At 42.2% G+C, this 20,788-nt stretch overlaps 1 long non-coding RNA gene across 2 annotated transcripts; it reads right to left on the bottom strand.

The window, feature by feature from the left end:
• Positions 1-10,493: 10,493 nt before the first annotated feature.
• LOC114229736 (uncharacterized) lies at positions 10,494-20,740 on the bottom strand. Of its 2 annotated transcripts, none has more exons than XR_003615675.2 (4): positions 20,665-20,740; positions 19,806-19,927; positions 19,572-19,617; positions 10,494-11,263 (listed from the first exon to the last, which is right to left on the bottom strand). It is a non-coding gene; the product is annotated as an uncharacterized LOC114229736 (long non-coding RNA). The 2 variants fall into 2 exon arrangements; XR_003615674.2 differs by having other exon boundaries at positions 20,662-20,740.
• Between the last annotated feature and the right edge of the window lie 48 nt (positions 20,741-20,788).

Raw genomic sequence — 20,788 nt, forward strand, 5'->3', positions numbered from 1 at the left:
GACCCTGAGCCACCCAGCAGGTTTATCTTATATCCCAAAAATCCAGGAAGTAACACCAAAACTTAGGATCAAAGGAGCTTATTTGCTTTCTTAACTAGGCCCCAGCATTACTGGATTTACATATCTAGACCCGCTCCTGCTGACACCTGGGCTGCTCTCTACAAAGGTAATGGGGGAATGAGGACAAATATGTAATACCTTAATCAATAAAGAAATTAAAATGCAAAAAAAAGTATAGCTATACCACTTTCATGGCTAAATTGTTTCTTTTTTCAGTTTTGAAAGTACTTTAAAAGTAAGAGCACAGAAGAGACGACGTCTGCTGTCACAGCTGCCTTCCCGTTGAGGAAGACATTGGGGAAAATACTGCTTGAAACCACACTTGAGTGCCCACCGCTGTGGCCCCGCTCCAGTGATTAGGCCCATTTCCCGTCAGGTAAGCTCAGCCGGATCGCAGGGGAAGGCTCCGGGCTCTCCATGTGCCTGTGCTGCTTGGCGTTACCAGGAGGCACAGGTGACCAGACGCCATACCGAGGGCGGGGCCCGTTTCTCCCTCGGGACTCTGCTTGGGGCGCTACACACCTCGGGAGGGAGGGGACGCAGTTCCAGGGCCTCGGCGGGGCAGGCCCTCAGCATTCCCGTTTCTAGGCCCTTCCTTTGCCGGCCCGCCCCCCCCCCCTTCCCAGGGCCCCAAGGAGGACTGTGGATTCTGTGTTCTGTGGGCCGTTCCAGGTGCCTCCGGGACCCAGACACCCGAAACAATGTCCCCCAAACCCTTTATCGGACCCCTGCCCTGGTCGGCCCCGCACCCTCCTAGTCCAGGTCACACTAGGACTTCAAGGACCATGGCGGCCATGATGCCCGAGAGGACAAAGGCGCTGACCTCGAGGACCTTCCCCCTAGGAGGCCACAGGACCCGCAGCCCTGCCCCCACCGAAACCCGCAGGCCTTCTCCTCTCAGTCTCCCATAGTTAAAGTCCTGGACCTACCAGTTGAGTCTCAAGTAGCGGAAAAGAATGGAGATGGAAGGAACACAGCCGCTTCTCGCCCAGCTCTCCTCCCAAAACTCAGACAGCAAGGCGCATGTGCAGCAAAGGATAAGGGCTGATGCAAGGCACATGGGCTGAAGTGCGCATGCGCGGCAATGGGCAAAAACCCACAATGGGCATGCTTGTGATTTTGCCATCACTGTTGCCAAGACCAAGTTGCCTTAGAATGAGAAAAGTTGCTTGATGAATGCTGGGTTTTTTTTGTGTGTGTGTGGTTTTTTTTGTGTGTGTGTGTTTGTGTGTGTGTGTGTGTGTGTGTGTGTTTAACTTTCACCCTTGCTTTCTTATGATTTCAGAAAGTTTTTTGGACAGACAGCCCAGGTAGAGAATGTTTCTGAAAAAGATGGATGTGACAGAAATTTATAGTGTTTTAATACCTATTTTTACCCATGCTCTGATTAATCCCTTCCTTCTCTGCTTCTTGGTTTTACATCATGCATACATGGACATCATTTACTTCCATAGATTATCCATACTCACCCGTTTTCTTCATTTTTTGCTTTTCTTGCTGCACAATTAAGTCTCTGGATTGGTAACTGACCCCTCTTAATATACCTGTGGTCATTGAGTCAATGCATTGCTCAGAAATACCCTTAAATAATGGTTGTAGCATCTAGACTCAGCCCACTATCCCGTGGTGTGCAACAAGGGTGACTATGCTCATATTATACTTCCCTAGTATTAACTGAACAATCTGATAAGCAAAGCTGTCCTTAATGCCTAACACTGTCAGGAAACGCACTACCCCAACAGAGGCTTAGTAGAGTCTCTGAGGTGGCAGGAAAGGAGAGCTATTTATTCACATTTTGAACTATGGTGTAAAGGAGCTCTTTCAATGTGGGGGCAGGGTATAATTAGCATTAGGTAAGAACGGTGATATCTTGATTTAAGTTTGGGTGACACAGCAAGGCAAAAATTTTTACCACAAATGGTACAAAGAATCATAGGGTTTAAAATGTCATTTGGCACTTTTTATGCATGAGTTTATAGGTCTTTCAGGTAGTTCTGAAGTTAACAATAAAGTTATTTGCAACTTTTATCTTCTTAGGCAAGAGATTCCTGCATTAATAAAATTAAGCTGATGAAGCTAGTGGAATATAACTCTTGTTAATGTAAATAATACTCCGTGTTCATGTTTCCATTCTATTACTTTTACATAGCTTATCATTTTGGTGTGGTTAGCAGTATATGTAAGGCAAGGAGAAGAAGTGGGCCCTAATCAGAAGGCAGTACTTTGTAAATAAATTTAGGATATATTGTTGCACTAACTCCTATGTATTTCATCCACTGGGTTTCCCTTTTTAAATTTTTTTTATTGAATCTATTGTGGTGATATTGGTTAATAAAATTATGCAGGTTTTAAGTGTACAATTCTATAATAAATCAGAATTTTAAAAATATATTTTATTGATTTTTTTTTTCTTACAGAGAGGAAGGGAGAGGGAAAGAGAGCTAGAAACATCTATGAGAGAGAAACATAGCTGCCTCCTGCACACCCCCTACCAGGAATGTGCCCGCAACCAATGTACATGCCCTTGACCGGAATCAAACTGGGGACCCTTCAGTCCGCAGACCAACGCTCTATCCACTGAGCCAAACCAGTTTCGGCTAAATCAGAATTTTAAACAGTAGTTTTACAAAATAGGGGTTAGTCTTCTCATTCTCTGTAACTATTAGTCTTTTTCTATTTTGTTTGTTAATTTATTTTGTTCATTAGATTCCACATATAAGGGAATCATATGGTATTTGTCTTTCTCTGACTGGATTATTTTACTTAACATAATATTCTCCAGGTCCATCCCTGCTATTGCAAAAGGTAAGATTTCCTTCTTTTTACAGCTAAATAGTATTCCATTGTGTAAATGTACCACAGTTTTTTTTATCCACTCACTTACTAATGGGATCTTGGGTTGCTTCCAAATCTTGGCTATCCTATCTAATAAAGAGGGGATATGCAAATTGACCATCACACCATCACAAAGATGGCGGCACCCACAGCAGAGATGGGGTTTCAGTAACACAAGATGGCTGCGCCCACAGTGGAGGCAGGGGTTTCCATAACACAAGATGGCTGCATTCACAGCAGAGGCCCAGTTCCCATAAGGAGCCTTAATGAGCAATCAGCAGGGACCTGAGGCTGGGTGGCGCTTGGCCAGGAGAGGGGAACTGAGGCTGCGCCCCCACCCGGTGGGGCTTGACAGGGGACCGCAGGCTGCGTCCCCTGCCCTGATGCCAGGCCAGGAGACGTCAGGCTGTGCTCCCAGCCTGGTGGGGCTTGACAGGGGAAACATCGGAGAGGCCATCCACGAGACAACTTTGAAGAGAATTGTGTGAAGAAAGAAGTTAAAGGCCTAGGAAGGTGACATAGGTCATGTTATGAGGGTTCCCCAGAGAGGCAGCCCAGCCCTCACCCATGGAAGTCCACAATGGTATGATACGGGGAGGCCCCCTGTATCAAGACATGCCCCCTGCCCTGGCCCAGGCTGGGGGACCTCAGGCCGTGCCCCCTGCCCTGGCGCTGGGCCAGGGGATCTCAGGCTCTGTCCCCTGCCCTGATGCTGGGCCAGGGGACCTCAGGCTGCGCCCCCCCCACCTGGCAGGACTTGACAGGTGACCTCAGGCAATGCCCTCTGGCCTGGCGCTGGGCCAAGGGACTTCAGTCCGTGCCCCCCACCCTGGCACCAGGCTGGTGGACCTGAGAGTGTGTTGGGACACCTGAGGCTGCGCCCCCCACCAAGTGTGTGCTGGGGGACCTGAGGCTGCGCCCCCCACCCTGTGGGGCTTGACGGGGGCCCTGAGGCTGTGCCCCCGACCTGGTGGGACTTGGCAAGGGTAGGGCTGGCTGGGTCTGGATCTCACCCAATGGGGGTGGGTCCAGCTGGGTCTGGGTCTTGAATGTTTTTGAGGTCCTGTGGGTGGGCAGGGACTTGACTCTGGGTTCTGCGGCATGCCCCAGACTCTGACAGGAGGAAGATTCTCATATACATTTTACTAATTTTCTTTCATCTCTGACACTTCTGTTATAGAGAAAGGGCAAATAGCAATATTAAAATATTTCCTCTAATTAATCCCTTTTTAATGTGCACAAATTTCATGCACCAGGCCACTAGTTGAAAATAATACTTAAATGAGTATAGGGATGCATATATTATTTTGCATTAGTGTTTCAGGATTCTTTGGATATATTCCTAGAAGTGAAATTGCTGGATCATAAGGCAGTTCCATTTTGAATTTTTTGAGGAACCTCCACACTGCTTTCCACAGTGGCTGCACCAGTCTGCATTCCCACCAACAATGCACAAGGGTTCCCTTTTATCCACATCCTCACCAACATTTACTGTTGATAACCATTCTGACATGTGTAAGGTAATATCTCATTGTGGTTTTCTTTTTAATTATGCTTTTATTTGTTTTAGAGAAAGAGGAAGGGAGAGGGAGAGAGATAAACATCGATGAGAACGAAACATCAACATCAATCTACTGCCTCCTGTATGGCCTCTACTGGGGATCGAGCCTGCAATTCAGGCATGTGCCCTGACTGGTAATTGAACCAAGGACCTCTTGGTGCATGGGTCAATGATCAACCACTCAGAAACACTGGCCTGGCTCATTGTGGTTTAATGTGCATTTCTCTGATGATTAGTGACATTGAACATCTTTTAATATGTCTATTGGCCATCTGTATGTCCTCTTTGGAGAAGTGTCTCTTCAGGTCCTTTTCACATTTTAAAAAATTTTTACTGAACTTAATGGGATGACATTGGTAAATAAAATTATTAAGGTTTGAAGTGTACAATTTTATAACTCATCACCTATATATTGTATTGTGTGGTCACCATTCAAAGTCAAGTCTCTTTCCATCACAATTTATTCCCCCTTTACCCTCTCCTACCTCCCCCACCCCCCTTGCCCTCTTTTAATCACCATACTGTTGTTGTCTGTGCCTGGACCTCAACAGGATCATTTGTTTAATCCCTTCACCTTTTCCACCCAACCCCCCAACCTCCCCTCTGACAGCTCTCAGTGTGCTTTATGTGTCTATGAGTCCAGTTTCCAATTGTGCTTGTTTGTTTATTTTGTTCATTAGATTCATTTGCCCATTTTTAACCTGAATTGTTTGTTTTTATGGTGTTGAGTTATATGAGTTCTTTATAAACTTTGTATATTACCTCTTTATCAGGTGTGTCATTGGTGAATATTTCTCCCATTGAAGGGTTATCTTTTCATTTTGTTCATGGTTTCCTTCCTTTGCTGTGCAAAGGATTTTTAGTTTGATGTAGTCCCATTTGTTTATTTTTTATTTTTTCCTTGCCCATGGAAGTGCATCAGTAAAACTATCGCTATGAGAAATGTACAAGATTTTCCTGCCTATGTTGTCTTCTCAGATTTTTATGGTTTCAAGTCTTACATTTAAGTGTTTAACCCATGTTGTTTATTCTTGTGTATGGTGTAAGAAGGTGATCTTGTAACACACCCCTCTATTTTTTAAATATTTTTTCTGTTATAGTGCTTTTGTAAAAGATGAATTGTTACCTAATATGCAACCTGTAGATAAACAGCATATTTGTGAAAGAGTTTCAGGAACTAAGTTCCAAAGGAGCTGATGCAGTAGCTGGACATTCTGGGTTCAGGAGACTTGCTGACTTTCAACCATAAAAACCAGACCTCTGCTTGACCAATTTTGAGGTAATCATCGGAATAGACTTTGCTGACTTACCCGTAGTAAACTTTCAAACCCCTTCCCCTCCCAATTTCCTTGTTTTGCTTTCCGTCTCCCTCTTAATAAAAACCCCTGCCTGCACTGAAATGTTAAGATGCTCTTTAGGATGGGAGACCACCATCTTCTTAGGCTGCTGGTTCTTAAATAAACTGTCTTTCCCTACATCAGCATTTGTCTCTCATTTGTTGGCTTTCAAAGCGGCGGGCAGCCAAACTTGAGTTTGGTATCAGTCTAGTTTCATTTTTGTCCATGTATCTGTCCAATTTTGTGACTTCATAAAGATAAGATTAATAGACTATCTTTATCCTATTGTATATATTTTTTAAATATATTTTATTGATTTTTTACAGAGAGGAAGGGAGAGGGATAGAGAGTTAGAAACATCGATGGGAGAGAAACATCGATCAGCTGCCTCCTGCACACCCCCCACTGGGGATGTGCCCGCTACCAAGGTACATGCCCTTGACTGGAATCGAACCTGGGACCTTTCAGTCCGCAGGGCGACGCTCTATCCACTGAGCCAAACCAGTTAGGGCCTATTGTATATTTTTATCTCCTTTGTCAATTGACCATAAAGGTGTGGGTTTATTTCTGGGCTCTGTTCTGTTCCATTGATCTATGTGTCTGTTTTTATGCCAGTGCCATGCAGTCTTCATTGCTGTGGCCTTATAGTATAATTTAATATCAAGTAGTCTGCTATGTTCTTCTTTATCAAAACTGCTGTGGCTATTTGGGGTCTTTTGTGGTTCCAGAAAAATTGTTGGATTATTAGTTCTAGTTCTGTGAAATACACCATGATATCCTGTTAAGAATTGCGTTGAATCTATAGATTGCTTTGGATAGTATGGAAATTTTAATGATGTTAATTCTTCCTATCTGTGAACATGATATATGCTTCTACTTATTTGTATCATCTACAATTTATTTCCTCAAAGTCTTATAATTTCCTGAGCACTGGTATTTTACATTATTGATTAAATTTATTCCTAGGTTTTTTTATTATTATTATTTAAAAATATTTTATTGATTTTTTACAGAGAGGAAGAGAGAGGGATAGAGAGTCAGAAACATCGATGAGAGAGAAACATCGATCAGCTGCCTCCTGCATACCCCCTAATGGGGATGTGCCCGCAACCAAGGTACATGCCCCTGACCGGAATCGAACCTGGGACCCTTGAGTCCGCAGGCCGACGCTCTATCCACTGAGCCAAACCGGTTTCGGCTCGTAGGTTTTATTTAAAATAAAAATGTATTTTTTACAGTTGAGTGAGAGTTATTGATTATCCCATAGAACACCTGAAACCAAGCATATTTGTACAGAGATTTCAAAGGAAATAAAACACTTATCTGACAACAGGGACGTTAAGGTAGAATTTTTTTTTTTTAAATCTCTGAGTATTGGGAAATTAAGAAATAGACTATTAAGTAACCTATGAGTGCAAGAAAAATGATACTTAAAATTAGAAATATTTTAAATATACATTACTGAAGATGAGCCACAAACTGTTTTGGATTTAGTTGGTGCAATGCTTAAGGGTAATTCATAGTCTTCAATATATATCTATATATATTGCCCCAAAATGTATACTTATAAAGGCAGTGTTTATTAAAATACACTTCATTTTCAAAATTTATCTATTAGCTGTTCAAGTGTATACACATTTTTGAGGGATACTCTGTATTAGACAGCAAAGTGTGGATGTCAGTGATGACAGCCTCATCTCAGAACTGATAAAAAAAGAATGGCAAATTGAACTCAAAAGAAGTAGCAAATATGAGAGCAGAAATTAAAAACAAATAAAAAACAAGTGAATAATACAGAATCACCATAAAGGCAATAGTTGATTCCTTAAAATATAAGATTTGCCATGTATGATCATTTTTCCTCGACTACCATTCTCCTTCTGAAATCTAATACTCCATTCCCTCATTTTTCTTTGTCCAAAAGTATCTCATATACCCAATGTTGCTTCACTGTCTTTTGAATTTTCATGCTTTTGTGAATTCCCCATGTGCATGTATTAAAACTTTCATTTTTATCCTGTTAAAAAATAGACTTGAGCCGAAACCGGTTTGGCTCAGTGGATAAAGTGTCGGCCTGCGGACTGAAGGGTCCCAGGTTCGATTCTGGTCAAGGGCATGTACCTTGGTTGCGGGCACATTCCCAGTGGGGGGTGTGCAAGAGGCAGCTGATCGATGTTTCTCTCTCATCGATGTTTCTAACTCTCTGTCCCTCTCTCTTCCTCTCTGTAAAAAAATCAATAAAATATATTTTAAAAAATAGACTTGATATATTTTCAACAAGAAGAATCAATTAAAAATGAAAAAAATCAATAACCAATAATAAAAAGTGGCATCACTAGAGATCCTTAAGATATTCTGTTCATTCATTCCATAGATTTTTGTGACTTTATAAAGATAAGATTCACCTATCTTTCTAAAAAATACATAAGAATTCTTTATATATCCTGTACACAACTATTTTGTGTTTTTATTTTACTTTCTCAAAGGTGAATTTTGAGAAATAAAATTCTTAATTTTAAGTGTGTACAATTAATCAAAGATTAAGTTTATAGGTCATGCTTTTTGTATTCTGTTAAAAATATCATTGAATACCCAAAGTCTTGAAGATGTATTCCTATTTTTTTCTTCTAGAAATGTTATTGATTTGTTTTTCATATTTAATTTGGTGATCCATTCAAATTCTGGACTTTCTAGTCTGTTGCACTGCTCTATTTGACTATTCTTTTTAAAATTTTTATCTTTATTGCTGAAAGTATTACAGATGTCCCCTTTGGTTTTTTTTTTGTTTTGTTTTGTTATTTTTTCCCATTGATCCCCTCCTCTCTGCATTTACCCCTCTCAAGACTTCACCACACTATTGTCTGTGTTCATGGGCTAAGCATATATATTTATCTATTCTTATGCTGATACAAAACTATCTGAATTGCTATAGACTTATAGTAATGCTTGATAACAGTCTAATATAACCAACTTTGTTCTTCAAGACTGGGTTTCCTAGTCTTTGCTTTTACATATGCATTTTAGTAGAAGTATGTCAATTTCCACACCAAAAACACTTGCTTTGGTTTTTGATCAGTTTCATAAGAGTTGTATATCTAAATATACCATATATAACCTATAAATACTTAGAAGAGCCAGAGTCATAAGAAGCATATAATCAATTTAACTATTATATTTCTGTAAAAAAAATGCACCCCAATTTATATGATCAAATTAGTTGAAACTCCTAATGTATAAAATTTTTTTTACATTGTCCCCTTGAATTGTGTTATAGAACACACAAGATTACTTTAACTCCCATATTCTCTGAGGAAATCACAAGGCTGCAATCCAGTCCATGTTAATTTATATGTCCTGAAGTAATTTCCATGAATGAAAATGTCATGTGATTTTTTGTTTGTTTGTTTTTGCTGTGTCACACTAATGAAGACTGCATAAGAAAGCATTTTGTTCCAGAGATAACCCTACTTTTCATTAGCAGAATGCTATGATCTGTGATGGGAAAATTCTACAGGAAAGCAATTTAATATCATGTAAAGCCAAATATATATTTAATCTCTGCCATATTCTGGGAGAAGTATAAATGTCATCCCGATTCTCTTCATCCCTATAGCTGACATGGTCTTGCTGGTTGTACTAAACACAGAAGGGGCACCAGAGAGCAAAAAATATATCATAGAGTACCAAACCAGTGGTAGCTACACATCAGGTAGATGCTCACATCACGGGCTGGATATTCTGTTTCCCATTACTACCTACATGGAAGAATTGGTCCATCCAATTGTATGATGGCTCCACATGCCCTCCTGACTATGGTACCCAAAGAGTAATACAGATGTAGTAAAGAAAAACACACCTATTTTCTACACCCTTATTCTAAATCTACAGGTGTAGTGCCCCTTGACAAAATATAAGCCAGGCAATATTGAATGAAATATCTGACTTTGAAAGATATTATTTTTTTATGTATACATAGGTATTTGGTGTGGACTATTGACACAATATATTAGAGTTTTGTTTCGGGGGATATTAATACTCAATTGTAAAGGAGCATAACATATCTTCTTATACTTACCTCATAATAAGCATGTTTTCTACAAGAAGTTTGATGTGAACCCACAAGTTCCATTCACACATCCCTTTGCAACACATTCTTTTGATTGAAACTCTTAAAAGGGAAACTCATCTCATTCTTAACTTCAGAATTCTAAAATACACATGCATTTTATCAGACATAGTGTGTTTTGTTGTAATCAGCAATAAAACAGAACAAAAGCACTTTGCAACCAGCAAACTTTCATACTACATGGGCCCGTAATACCCATTGGCAACAGAAAAAGGGGGAAGTGATCCAAGAAGGGAAAAAAACATTTTGCATTGTGAAAATTAAATAATAGGAAGTTAAGAACCAGTGTTTATCCATCTTTCTAGCTACAGGGCAGATACTCTCAGAAAGAAACAGGGTGGCCCTAAAATCACTGGAAGAATGCTGTTGCTTGCTAATAGGATTGTGTGTGTGTGTGTGTGTGTGTGTGTGTGTGTGTGTGTGAGAGAGAGAGAGAGAGAGAGAGAGAGAGAGAGAGAGAGAGAGAGAGAGGAGAAACTGGGTCTTGCTGCTCCTGCTGACCATTTCTATTTGTTTGGTCCCCCAATATTCTACCCAAGGGATTGGCTAAAAATCAATAATCACACATCTCTGAATCATTCTGATCTCATCACAGGGGGATGAGAATTTTGGTTTATTTCAATTATTTTCGGTTCCTTGGAGGAATTCTTTTGCTTTTCTTCTCCCCCTCTTTGTGGCTCTTCTCTTTTTCCAAGTCTGGTGGCTGCTCATTTGGTGGAGCGCAGGCCTGATTGGTATCAGACTTGAAATTCAAGTTGGTAAATCCCTCTACTAATGCTTTCCAAGAAGGTGGATCTTGCCCTTCAGTGTTACCAGAAAGAGCCTCCTTTTGGGTCTGGCAGTAATGACATTGACATTTTTTCTGATATCTACCAAAGGAAGATATTTTTCCTTTTCTTTGAACCTGGTAAGGTGTTGTGTAAGGGAGAGCTTTCTGTCTCATATTCTCTGTGTAGGCCTTTTTCCAGTTAGAAAATGCTGACCTTTCCCCCTGCCCTTCTTGTTCAGTCATCTCATCTCCATATTGCTGTTGGAATAGTCCATCTGGTTTAGAGATGCGGTAGTTGCTATCAGGACTGGTGTTGAAGTTAATGTGATCCAGGGTTTTTGCTTCAGAGAATGATGGTTGAGAGGTTGATGCAACTTCCTGGGATATTTCTTCCAGTGAGTTCAGTGATGAATCTGAATCAAAAGTTCTGGTAATTCTCTGTGATGGATCCATGGAGGTGTAGTCTCTGTTTGAAGCTACTCTTGAATCTCAGGGCTGTACAAGAAATTGAAGCTCGTGGTTCTCAAATTACTTGGAATTTAGTGAGAAAAAGGCTACAGCCAAATGTTGTCAAACTGCAAAAAAAAAAAAAAAATGGTGGAAGGAGAAGAAAGAACAAGGAGAGTCACAAAACAGTTTATTTTTTAAGCAGAAAAAATATCTTTATGCTACCAATGGAAATGATAGCAATGGTAGTGAAACATGTTAATGATTAAACATACTGTGAAAGTCATATTACAGTGACCTCCTTTTCCCAGGCTCTGCTCCCCTCCTGCAGACATGGAAGCCAAAAATACACAGTTTTCCAATTAGTATCCTATTTCTTAAAGAGTTTTCTTTGCAAGCACACCTAGCATCCAGGTCTTGGTTTCTTTATGTCATTCTTTAATACATGGAACCAGGGCTCTAGGGAGAAACGGCTGATTCTAGAAGTAGATACAATTTATATATATAAAAGGCTAACTGACCATCCAACCATCAGACCAGCCAGTAGCTATGACATGCACTGACTACCAGGGGACAGACGCTCAATGCAGGAGATGCCGAGTTCTGGTGACTTGGCAGTAGTGGTTCTCAGGTGATGCACCCCGGAACCAGAGAGGAGGGAGCCCAATTCTAAGGTGCATCACCTGAGAACTGCCCTCTCACAATCCAGGACCCCCCGGGGGATGTTGGAGAGCTGATCCCTGCAGGCCAGGCTGAGGGACCCCACCTGCTGGAGGGACTCTGCTCAATCTGCAGATGCCCTTTGAGCCACAGTGCTGCCCCCAGGGAAGCTAGGGAGGGACCACGGGAGGTTGGCTTCAGGGCGTGTTCAGCCCGTCTTGCCCAGTCCTGCCCCGCCGGCCACCTTCTAATTAATTTCCTTTCAGTGTGCATGAATCCGTGCACTGGGGCACTAGTATCTAAATAAAATATGGTACCTAAAAGGTCTGAGGAATTGTTACAGACTTGTGTCTACAAAAATATTCAAGAAGGCTCACCATATTACAGGCAATATCATTTAAAACATTTTTTATCCTCACCTGAGGACATATTAATTTATTTTTTGAGAAAGGGGAAGAGAGAGAGAGGGAGAGAGAGGGGGGAGGGAAGAGAGAGACAGACGGATCGGTTGTGTACTGTACCCACCCCAACCGGGCATCAAACCTGCAACCTAGTATGTGACCTGACAGGGAATCAAACCCATGACCTTTCAGGGTATGGAACGATTCTACAATCAACTGAGCCACACTAGTTAGGGCTACAGGCAGTATCTTGAATTAGCAACCCACACTGTATTTTCCTGCCAATCTGAACCTCTTTCTGTTAGTCAGATGGCCTGTGCTCTCTCTGATTTCCACAACCTCATAAATGCTGTTGTCCACAACCTCATATGTTCTGTCAGGGATGCTTCATTTGGGTGATCACTACTTACCTTCAGCTCTCAGGTTACACTTATTTTTTCTCTAGGAGACTCTCTGTCCCTCTAAAATTAGTTATTTCTTGCTATGTGCAGACAAGCCCATACAATTTCTCTCTGTCTGATAGAAAGCACTGTTAGAGTTCCTTGTCAGTGCTTGTTTTTATTGAATGTCTTCTATCAGACTAGGAGCTCCTTGAGGGAAGAGATTGTGTGGGTCTTTTCCTCCCTTGAATTCGAGAAGCCAATATTTGGTTATTTGGAACGAATATCCAAATATCAGATGTAAGGATGGGGAAACTATCAAATGTGAAACCATACATCCAAATCCTGTTCACTCAACAAAGGTCAAATCTGAATGGAAGAGTGCTATTCATAAATTTGATATTTTCACTAAATGGAACATTATAAAATCCACAAGTATCTCAACATTTTATTCAGGTTCAGAAAGAGCTAAGTGGAAATGCAGTCTGATACCTTGGCGCTTTTGGTGGAAGCTTCCTTGTTCAGAATAGGATACACACAGCAAGGGTCAGACCCTTGTTTTCCATTGAAAGTTGTATCTGGATATGGTGCCTAGAACTGTGGCTACAATTTTGGTACCACAAGGAGAACCAGGCTTAGAAGGATCCCATTCAGTGTTACTTTATGGCATCATTGACCTTCAAAATTAATCTTGCCTGGAACCACTCTACCCATAAACAGTTTATTTTTTTAATTTAAAATATATTTTTATTTATTTCAGTGAGGAAGGGAGAGGGAGAGAGAGATAGAAACATCAATCATGAGAGAGAATCAGTTGATCAGTTGCCTCCTGCATGTCCCCTACTTTGGGTGAAGCCCTCAACCCAGGCATGTGCCCTGATGGGGAATCAAATTGTGACCTCCTGGTTCATAGGTCAATGTTCAACTACTGAGAAACACAGGCGGGCACCTCATAAGCATTTTTTAAAATCCTCACCAGAGGATATTTTTCCATTGATTTTTAGAGAGAGTGAAAGGGTCAGGGAGAGACACAGAGAGAAACATCAATGTGAGAGAGACATATCAATTGGTTGCCTGCCACATGAGCCCCAACCAGGGCCGAGGATCAAGCCTGCAACTGGGGTATGTGTCCTTGATCACAGTCAAACCCGGGACCCTTCAGTGTGTGGGATGATGTTTTATCCATTGAGAAAAATCCGGCTAGGGCCTCATAAGCTTTTTTTTTTTTTAAAAAAAATTTGTTGTTGAGAGTATTACAGATGTACCCCTTTTTTTTCTCCTCATTGCCCCCTCCACCTGGTTCCCATCTCACCCCAGGCTTTCACCACCCTAATATCTGTGTCCATAGGTAATGCATATATGCATATAAGATATTTGGTTAATTTCTTCCTGCCCCTTTCACCCCCCCGTCCCTCTGAGATTTGTCAGTCTGTTCCATGTTTCCATGCCTCTGATCCATTTTATTCATTAGTTTATTTTGTACATTAGATTTCATGTTCATTTATTTTTATTTTTTGATTCAATTGTTGATAGATAGGTATTTATTGCCATGTTATTGTTCATATATTTGATCTTTTTCTTCTTCTTCCTCTTCTTAAAGATCTGAAGATGGCTCCTACTTGTATTGGGCTGGGAAATTCCTAGGTGAGGTCCAGCTGGTGCCAGGTCTTGGGCCTTTTATTGATAGGTTTGGGGCATGCTGACTCCAGCTGCTGCTTTTTAAGAGATTTTAGAAAAATCTGAAGCCTGAGCCAGGATAGGCCATTCTTATGGAAAAGCAGCTGCAAACACCTTGGGTGGGGCTGAAAATTGGATGGGGCAGGATCTCCAGGGCAGAGCAAACAGCGTGGGCCATACTGGTGGGAACTCAGATATGGCTGCCAGTCAGCTCTGCGATGGGGGAGGTCCCAGCATAGGAACAAGGACCCCTGTGAGTACCCCTGTCTTGGAGAAAGCTGCCCCCAAGTTCCTGTCCTCATTCCAGACAGTCTATTTACTCCCCGTATGTTCCTGGATTCCCCCAAAGCCACCACCCAGCACTGGAGGTCAGAGGAAGCAGGACCTTGTAAGTTCATGCATAGGACCTTTAAGAGACTTCTCTTCCCAGCTCTGGAACCCTAGGCTGGGGGTATGGTGTGGGGCTGGGACCTCCTGCTTCTCTTGGGAGGCCTTGGAGATATCCCTCCCTATTAAAAAGATGCTACATGTGCCTGTCAGACCAGCCCATTCAACACCTCCACTCCCTCCTAATGGTCTCAATGTGCTTCTCTTTACTTCTCTAGTTATAGGACTTCCATTTAGCCAGATTTCAGGTGGTTCTGAATGATGGTTGTTCTGTATTTTAGTTGCAATTTTGATGTGATTGTGGGAGGTGGTGAGTACCAGCATTTACCTACGGTGCCAACTTCGTCATAAGCCAACATTTTGTTTTATGAGATCATTTTCCATCAAAAGGTAAACCAATTTAGTCATGTTTTCTGCTATCTTAAGATTGTATCTTGGGAGAAACCAAGATGGCAGCATAGGTAAACACCTGAAATTGCAGCCTCACACAACCACTTCAAAACTACAACTAAAGGACTAAACGGACATCATCCAGAACCACAAGAAGGCTGGCTGAGTGGAAATTCTACAACTAGAAGGAAAGAGAAAAGCACACTGAGACTCAGAGGAGCTGCGGAAGTAAAGTGCCGAGGTATGGGCGTGCGTGCATGTGGAAAGGACTGGCAACTGAGTACGCTGTTGTCTTTTTCAATCGGGAGGGAGACAAAAGCTCCCGACTGCTCTGAACTCCAGTTCTGGGCGAGACTCTGGGGACCCAGACTCATACGGGGAGAAACTGGACTGTCTGGCTTTAGGCGTAACTCGAGGGCGGCTTTCTCTTAGAGGTGCTTGCAGCAATTACCATGGGACACTGAGACCCGGGGGTCTCTTAGGGCAGGGCTGAGGATCAGCCATAACTGTTTGCTCCACCCTGTTGATTCCCTGAGACCCCGCCCCACCCAAGCTGTGCTTAGAGGCTTTTGCATATGAATGGCCTGGCCATTCATATGCAGTTCAGCCTGCTTGCCAGCAGCCATGCCATTCTCTCTCGGAGATCAGCAGTTCAGCCTGCTTGCCAGCAGCCTGGGGTGCCCACAATGGGCCCCTACCACCCTGCCTTTCTGATCTGGCCTGGAGATAGGCCCGGAGACGCTGACTGGCATAGGAACTGACCAATCAGAACCAAATCTGGGTGAACTGTAAGGAGCCAATGGCTGCCTAAGAGGTGGAGCTTTTGATGCTGACTGGCATAGAAACCAACCAATCAGGACCAAATATGAGTGAACTGCAAGGAGCCAATGGCTGCCTCTGAGGCAGAGGTTCTGATGCCAACTGGTACAGAAAACGACCAATCAGAACCTAATCTGGGTGAACTGTGAAGTCAGACTCTAAGGTGGGGGCTGAGAAGGGGTTTTAAGGGCAACAGCTGTTTAGTATAAGGTGTAAGAAAGCGGTTCAATTTTTTAATGACTGGTTTGGCAGTATAGTGCATATGGCTGGCTATCAGTCCAGATATAGGGATTATGTATTTTTGTCTGCCAAGAGTATCTCCTCCTGCTGAAAAAGCCCCCCCCCATTTAAGCAATTCCTATCCTATATAATCTATCTATACTAATAAAAGGGTAAATATGCTAATTAGGCCAAGTCAACAGGCCATCTTCCAGATGTCCAACTTCGTTCCTTACAAAGCCATGCTGGTGGGGGCTGAGGCAGAGGCAGTTAGGGGCAATCAGGCCAGCAGGGGAGGGCAATTGGGGGCGAGATCAGGATGGCAGGGGAGAGCAGTAGGGGGATAGATCAGGCCAGCAGGGGAGGGCAGTTAGGGGTGATCTCATGCAGGCACAGGCAGTTAGGGGTGATCAGGCTAGCAGGGGAGAGCAGTTAGGGGTGAGATCAGGCTGGCAAGGGAGGGATGTTGGGGGCAAGATCAAGCCGGCAAGGAGGGTAGTTGGGGGCGACCAGGACAGCAGGGGAGGGCAGTTGGAGGTGAGATCAGGCCTACAGTGGAGGGCACTTGGGGGCAAGATCAGGCCGGCAGGGGAAGGCAGTTGGGGGCAAGATCAGGCCGGCAGGGGAGGGCAGTTAGGGGCAATAAGGCAGGCAGGCAGGGAGGTTAGGGGTGATCAGGCAGGCAGGCAGAGGGGTTGGGGGCAATCAGGCAAGCAGGCAGAGGCAGTTAGGGGTGATCAGGCAGGCAGGTAGGTGAGCAGTTAGGAGCCAGCAGTCCCATATTGCGAGAGGGATGTCTGACTGCCAGTTTAGGCCTTATCCCTGTGGGGGATCCCCCAAGGGTTCCCTGATTGGAGAGGGTGCAGGTTGAGTTGCAGGAACCCCCCTCCCATGCACGAATTTCATGCACAGGTCCACTAGTTTAAAATAAAATGTATAAAAAAAACATGCGAAGGTTGGGAGGAGAAAATGGTATATTACTGTAATGTTATCACAGCATAAATAAGTTAAATAAAAATAGTTTCATCTTATCACAGTATACTGATAAATATGAGATAAGCAATAAAGATATGTGTGGTAAGTTCAAGATCAAACACTAAAATAAGAATACAAAAGTGATTGCTCATAAGCCTACAAAGGGGATGAAATGAAACTACACCCACACACACATAAGGCAGGAAAAAGCAAAAAGGGGAACAAAGGGAAGATGGAACAGAAACAAATCAGCCTCTCAGGAACAGTCCATCCTTACTACCTCTGCCACATTCAGTCACGGGCTGAGAGTAGGCTGTGGAAAGTGTGGTCTAGTAAAAAATGTGAAGATGGATTTCAAATGCAGCAGCTGGTGCCTTCAGACTATGACATTCCCTGCTGGCAGATTCCTATGATGTATTCCTAAAGGCTGTCACACTGCTGCCTCTGTCTAGAAAACTCTTGTTTCCATACTGCTTACTTTTCCTGTGCCTCCAATTATGAGATTTGTGGCACTTCCTTGGTCAAGCTCATCTGCCAAAGCTGACAAAAAATGCCCCCTTCATTCCCTTTAGTGCTTCCAAGTTTGCTGTAATTTTACAATTGTCTGTCTTTCTGAAACCCACTAGAGTGTGATTTGAGTTGTAACACCAGTGCCCAGCTTAGTGTTCTTGGGATTTATAGTACACATACCCCTCTTTAGGAGTGTGCAAGGCTGTTCTCAATGCCTGTAGTATTGCTCCTCTAGATATCTCAGTGCCTGATTCCTTACCATCTCAAGTATCTTCTGAGATGTCACCTTCTCTTCTCCTCCTTCTCCTTCTTCTTCTTCTCCTTCTTCTTCTCCTCCTCTTCCTCTTCCTCCTCTCCTTTTCCTCCTCCTCCTTCTTCTCCTTCTCCTCCTCCTCCTTCTCTTAATCCTCCTCCTCCTCCTCCTCCTCCTCCTTCTCCTCTCTCCTTCTCCTTCTCCTCCTTCTCCTCCTCCTTCTCCTCCTCCTTCTCCTTCTCCTCCTTCTTCTCCTTCTTCTTCTCTTCCTTCTCCTCCTCCTCCTCCTTCTCCTCCTTCTCCCTCCCCCTTCCCCCTCCCCCTTCCTCTTCCTCCTCCCCTTCCTCCTCCTCCTCCTCCTCCTCTTCTTCTTCTTCTTCTTCTTCTTCTTCTTCTTCTTCTTCTTCTTCTTCTTCTTCTTCTCTTCCTCCTCCTCCTCCTCCTCCTCCTCCTCCTCCTCCTCCTCCTCCTCCGCAACTGAGAATATATCCCCATTTATTTTTAGGGAGAGTAGAAGAGAGAGGGAAAGACACAGAGAAATTTTGATGTGAGAGAAACACATCAATTAGTTGTTTCCTGCATGGGCCCTGACCAGGGCCCAGGCAGGGGAGGAGCCTAAAACCAAGGTATGTGCCCTTGAACAGAATCAAACCTGGGACCCTTGGATCTGCAGGCCGACGCTCTATCCACTGAGCCAAACTGGCTAGGGCTTACCCTTTAAAAGAATTTTTTATTGATTTCAGAGAGGAAGGGAAAGGAAGAAAGAGATAGAAACATCAATGATGAGAGAGAATCATTGATTGGTTGTCTCCTGCACACCCCCCATTGGGGATCAAGCCTGCAACCTGGGTATGTGCCTTGACTGGGGATTGAACAGTGACCTCCTGGTGCATAGGCTGATGCTTAACCACTGAGTCATGCCAGTCAGGCAGATTTCATCTTTGTAATGAGGCTGATCCTGAAAACCCCCTTTAAAATTCCATAACAGCCAACCAGCACTGTTAATCCTCCTTTCCTTCACTACTTTTCTAATAGAACATATTAACTTCTACTGCACTGAATAATTTTATTATATTCATTGATTATTTTTATCCCCTCACAGTAGAATATGGGCAGACATTTTATATTGCTTAGTTCACTGGTATATCCTCAGTTCCTACTACACAGCCTGGCACAAAGATTGCCATCCATAGGCCTTTGTATCTGGAATGAATGACATGTGCCTAGGGCAGAGTAGGTACTCAGTGAATGGCAGCCTTCATTATCACCATTTTCCTGGTTGAGTGATGCTGATTGGAGATAAGTCAATGAGAGTACAATGCAAACTGCTGAACACAGAGGAAGGAAATTACTTGAATGTGGTCACCATTATCCACCTAATTGCCTGACCCAAGCCCTGGATGTTTTGTTTTGTTTTTACATAATTCTTTATTATTGAAAGAATATGTCCCCCCTTTTCCCCCTCCCATTGACCCCCTCTATTCCACCTCCGGCCCCCAGCCCAGGCCCTCACTGACCCATTGTCTGTGTTCATGTACCCTGGATGTTTTTCTTGATTAAGTAGGTGTGTTTCTCTCTCCCAGAGTAGGAGGTCATCCTTATTAGTCAGACCATCCACCCTCAGCATGAAGGTAGAAATCAGGAGCTGGATGCCTTTGTACCTTCCTCTACCTTATCAAGCCTCAGGTTTACTTTATAAGTACTTCAAATTCCCACTCCCTCCGTGTTCAATTGTAAATATTAAAAATAGAAATAGATATCTTACCATATAATTATGAGTGTTTTCACTGCAGTCTGATCTGTTTCTTCTACTAAAGAACAATCAAGAGTAAAAACAATGATTAGTATTGTCAATCATCATATGTTGCACATGTAAAACTATAATAAGAATTATTAGGCCCATTTAACTGAGGAGGAAACTGAGGATCAGCAAAGAAAAGTAATTGGACCAAAGTTAATAAAGCCAATAACAGGCAAAACACTGGTTTAGCATCTTTACCTGTGAACTTTCTCTCACACGTTTCCAGGAAAATATTCACAGTTCTGAGAAAAACTCAATTATAGCTGAAACTCAATAATGGAATGGAGCTCATAGGCAGATATGAATACCTGGCCAGTTTCCTGTTCAACAAACAGAGGTGAAGTATCAAGAAGAGAAATTATGAAGTTTTGCTGGATGGAATATGATGAAGGCTCAAGAACACTCTGAATGAAGAAAAAAAGATCTAATTTGGTTCATATAAAAGTAATTAGAAATAGCGTTTTTTGTATCTTTGGAGTTATATTACTTAAATATTCCAACTTTATAACTAAAAAATATCAATAAAATAAATCAAAATGCTATTCAAGCAAAATAAAATATTTTATATAATATAATACCTACTATGTAACTGAAAAGTAAAGATTCATATGTTATTTCTTAGGTTTTATATATCAACTGACCCTCTATGTGTGAGTATGCTTATATGTATGTATAGTTTAATACATTAAAAATATAATTTAAATACAATTTTTTGCCCAGCATGTTTTGTTAAATTGTTTTAGTGTTAAATTGATTAATCTAGCTTTAAAATGCAGTAAGTTTAAAAGCAAGTATTGAACAGTGGACATGTAGGAAAGAAGAACAGTAAGGGAAAAAATCTGTAATAATAAAAATCTTATATTGAAATCTATGTGAAATAAACACTGAGTCACTGGTTGATTGAAAAGACATGATTTTTGTGTATCAATATTATGTACCCAGAAAAATAAGAGAATCAGTTGAAATATACTGACAAATCTTAAAATAAAATACTGAGAAAATCCAAAAGGAAATATGTAGTGCTACATAGAAGAAAATAATAAACTTTGCTTACCACCTTAAAGAGTATTTAAATGAATTAAGAGATTCTCTGGATAGCTTGGTGGTGAAGATGTTGGTAGGCCGAGGTGATGGTGGTGAATGAAAGTCACCCTGGCCCTTCACAGTTATAAATCCTGCAG

This window comes from Eptesicus fuscus, chromosome 1, assembly GCF_027574615.1.
Source record: "Eptesicus fuscus isolate TK198812 chromosome 1, DD_ASM_mEF_20220401, whole genome shotgun sequence".
Taxonomy (NCBI): Eukaryota; Metazoa; Chordata; class Mammalia; order Chiroptera; family Vespertilionidae; genus Eptesicus; species Eptesicus fuscus.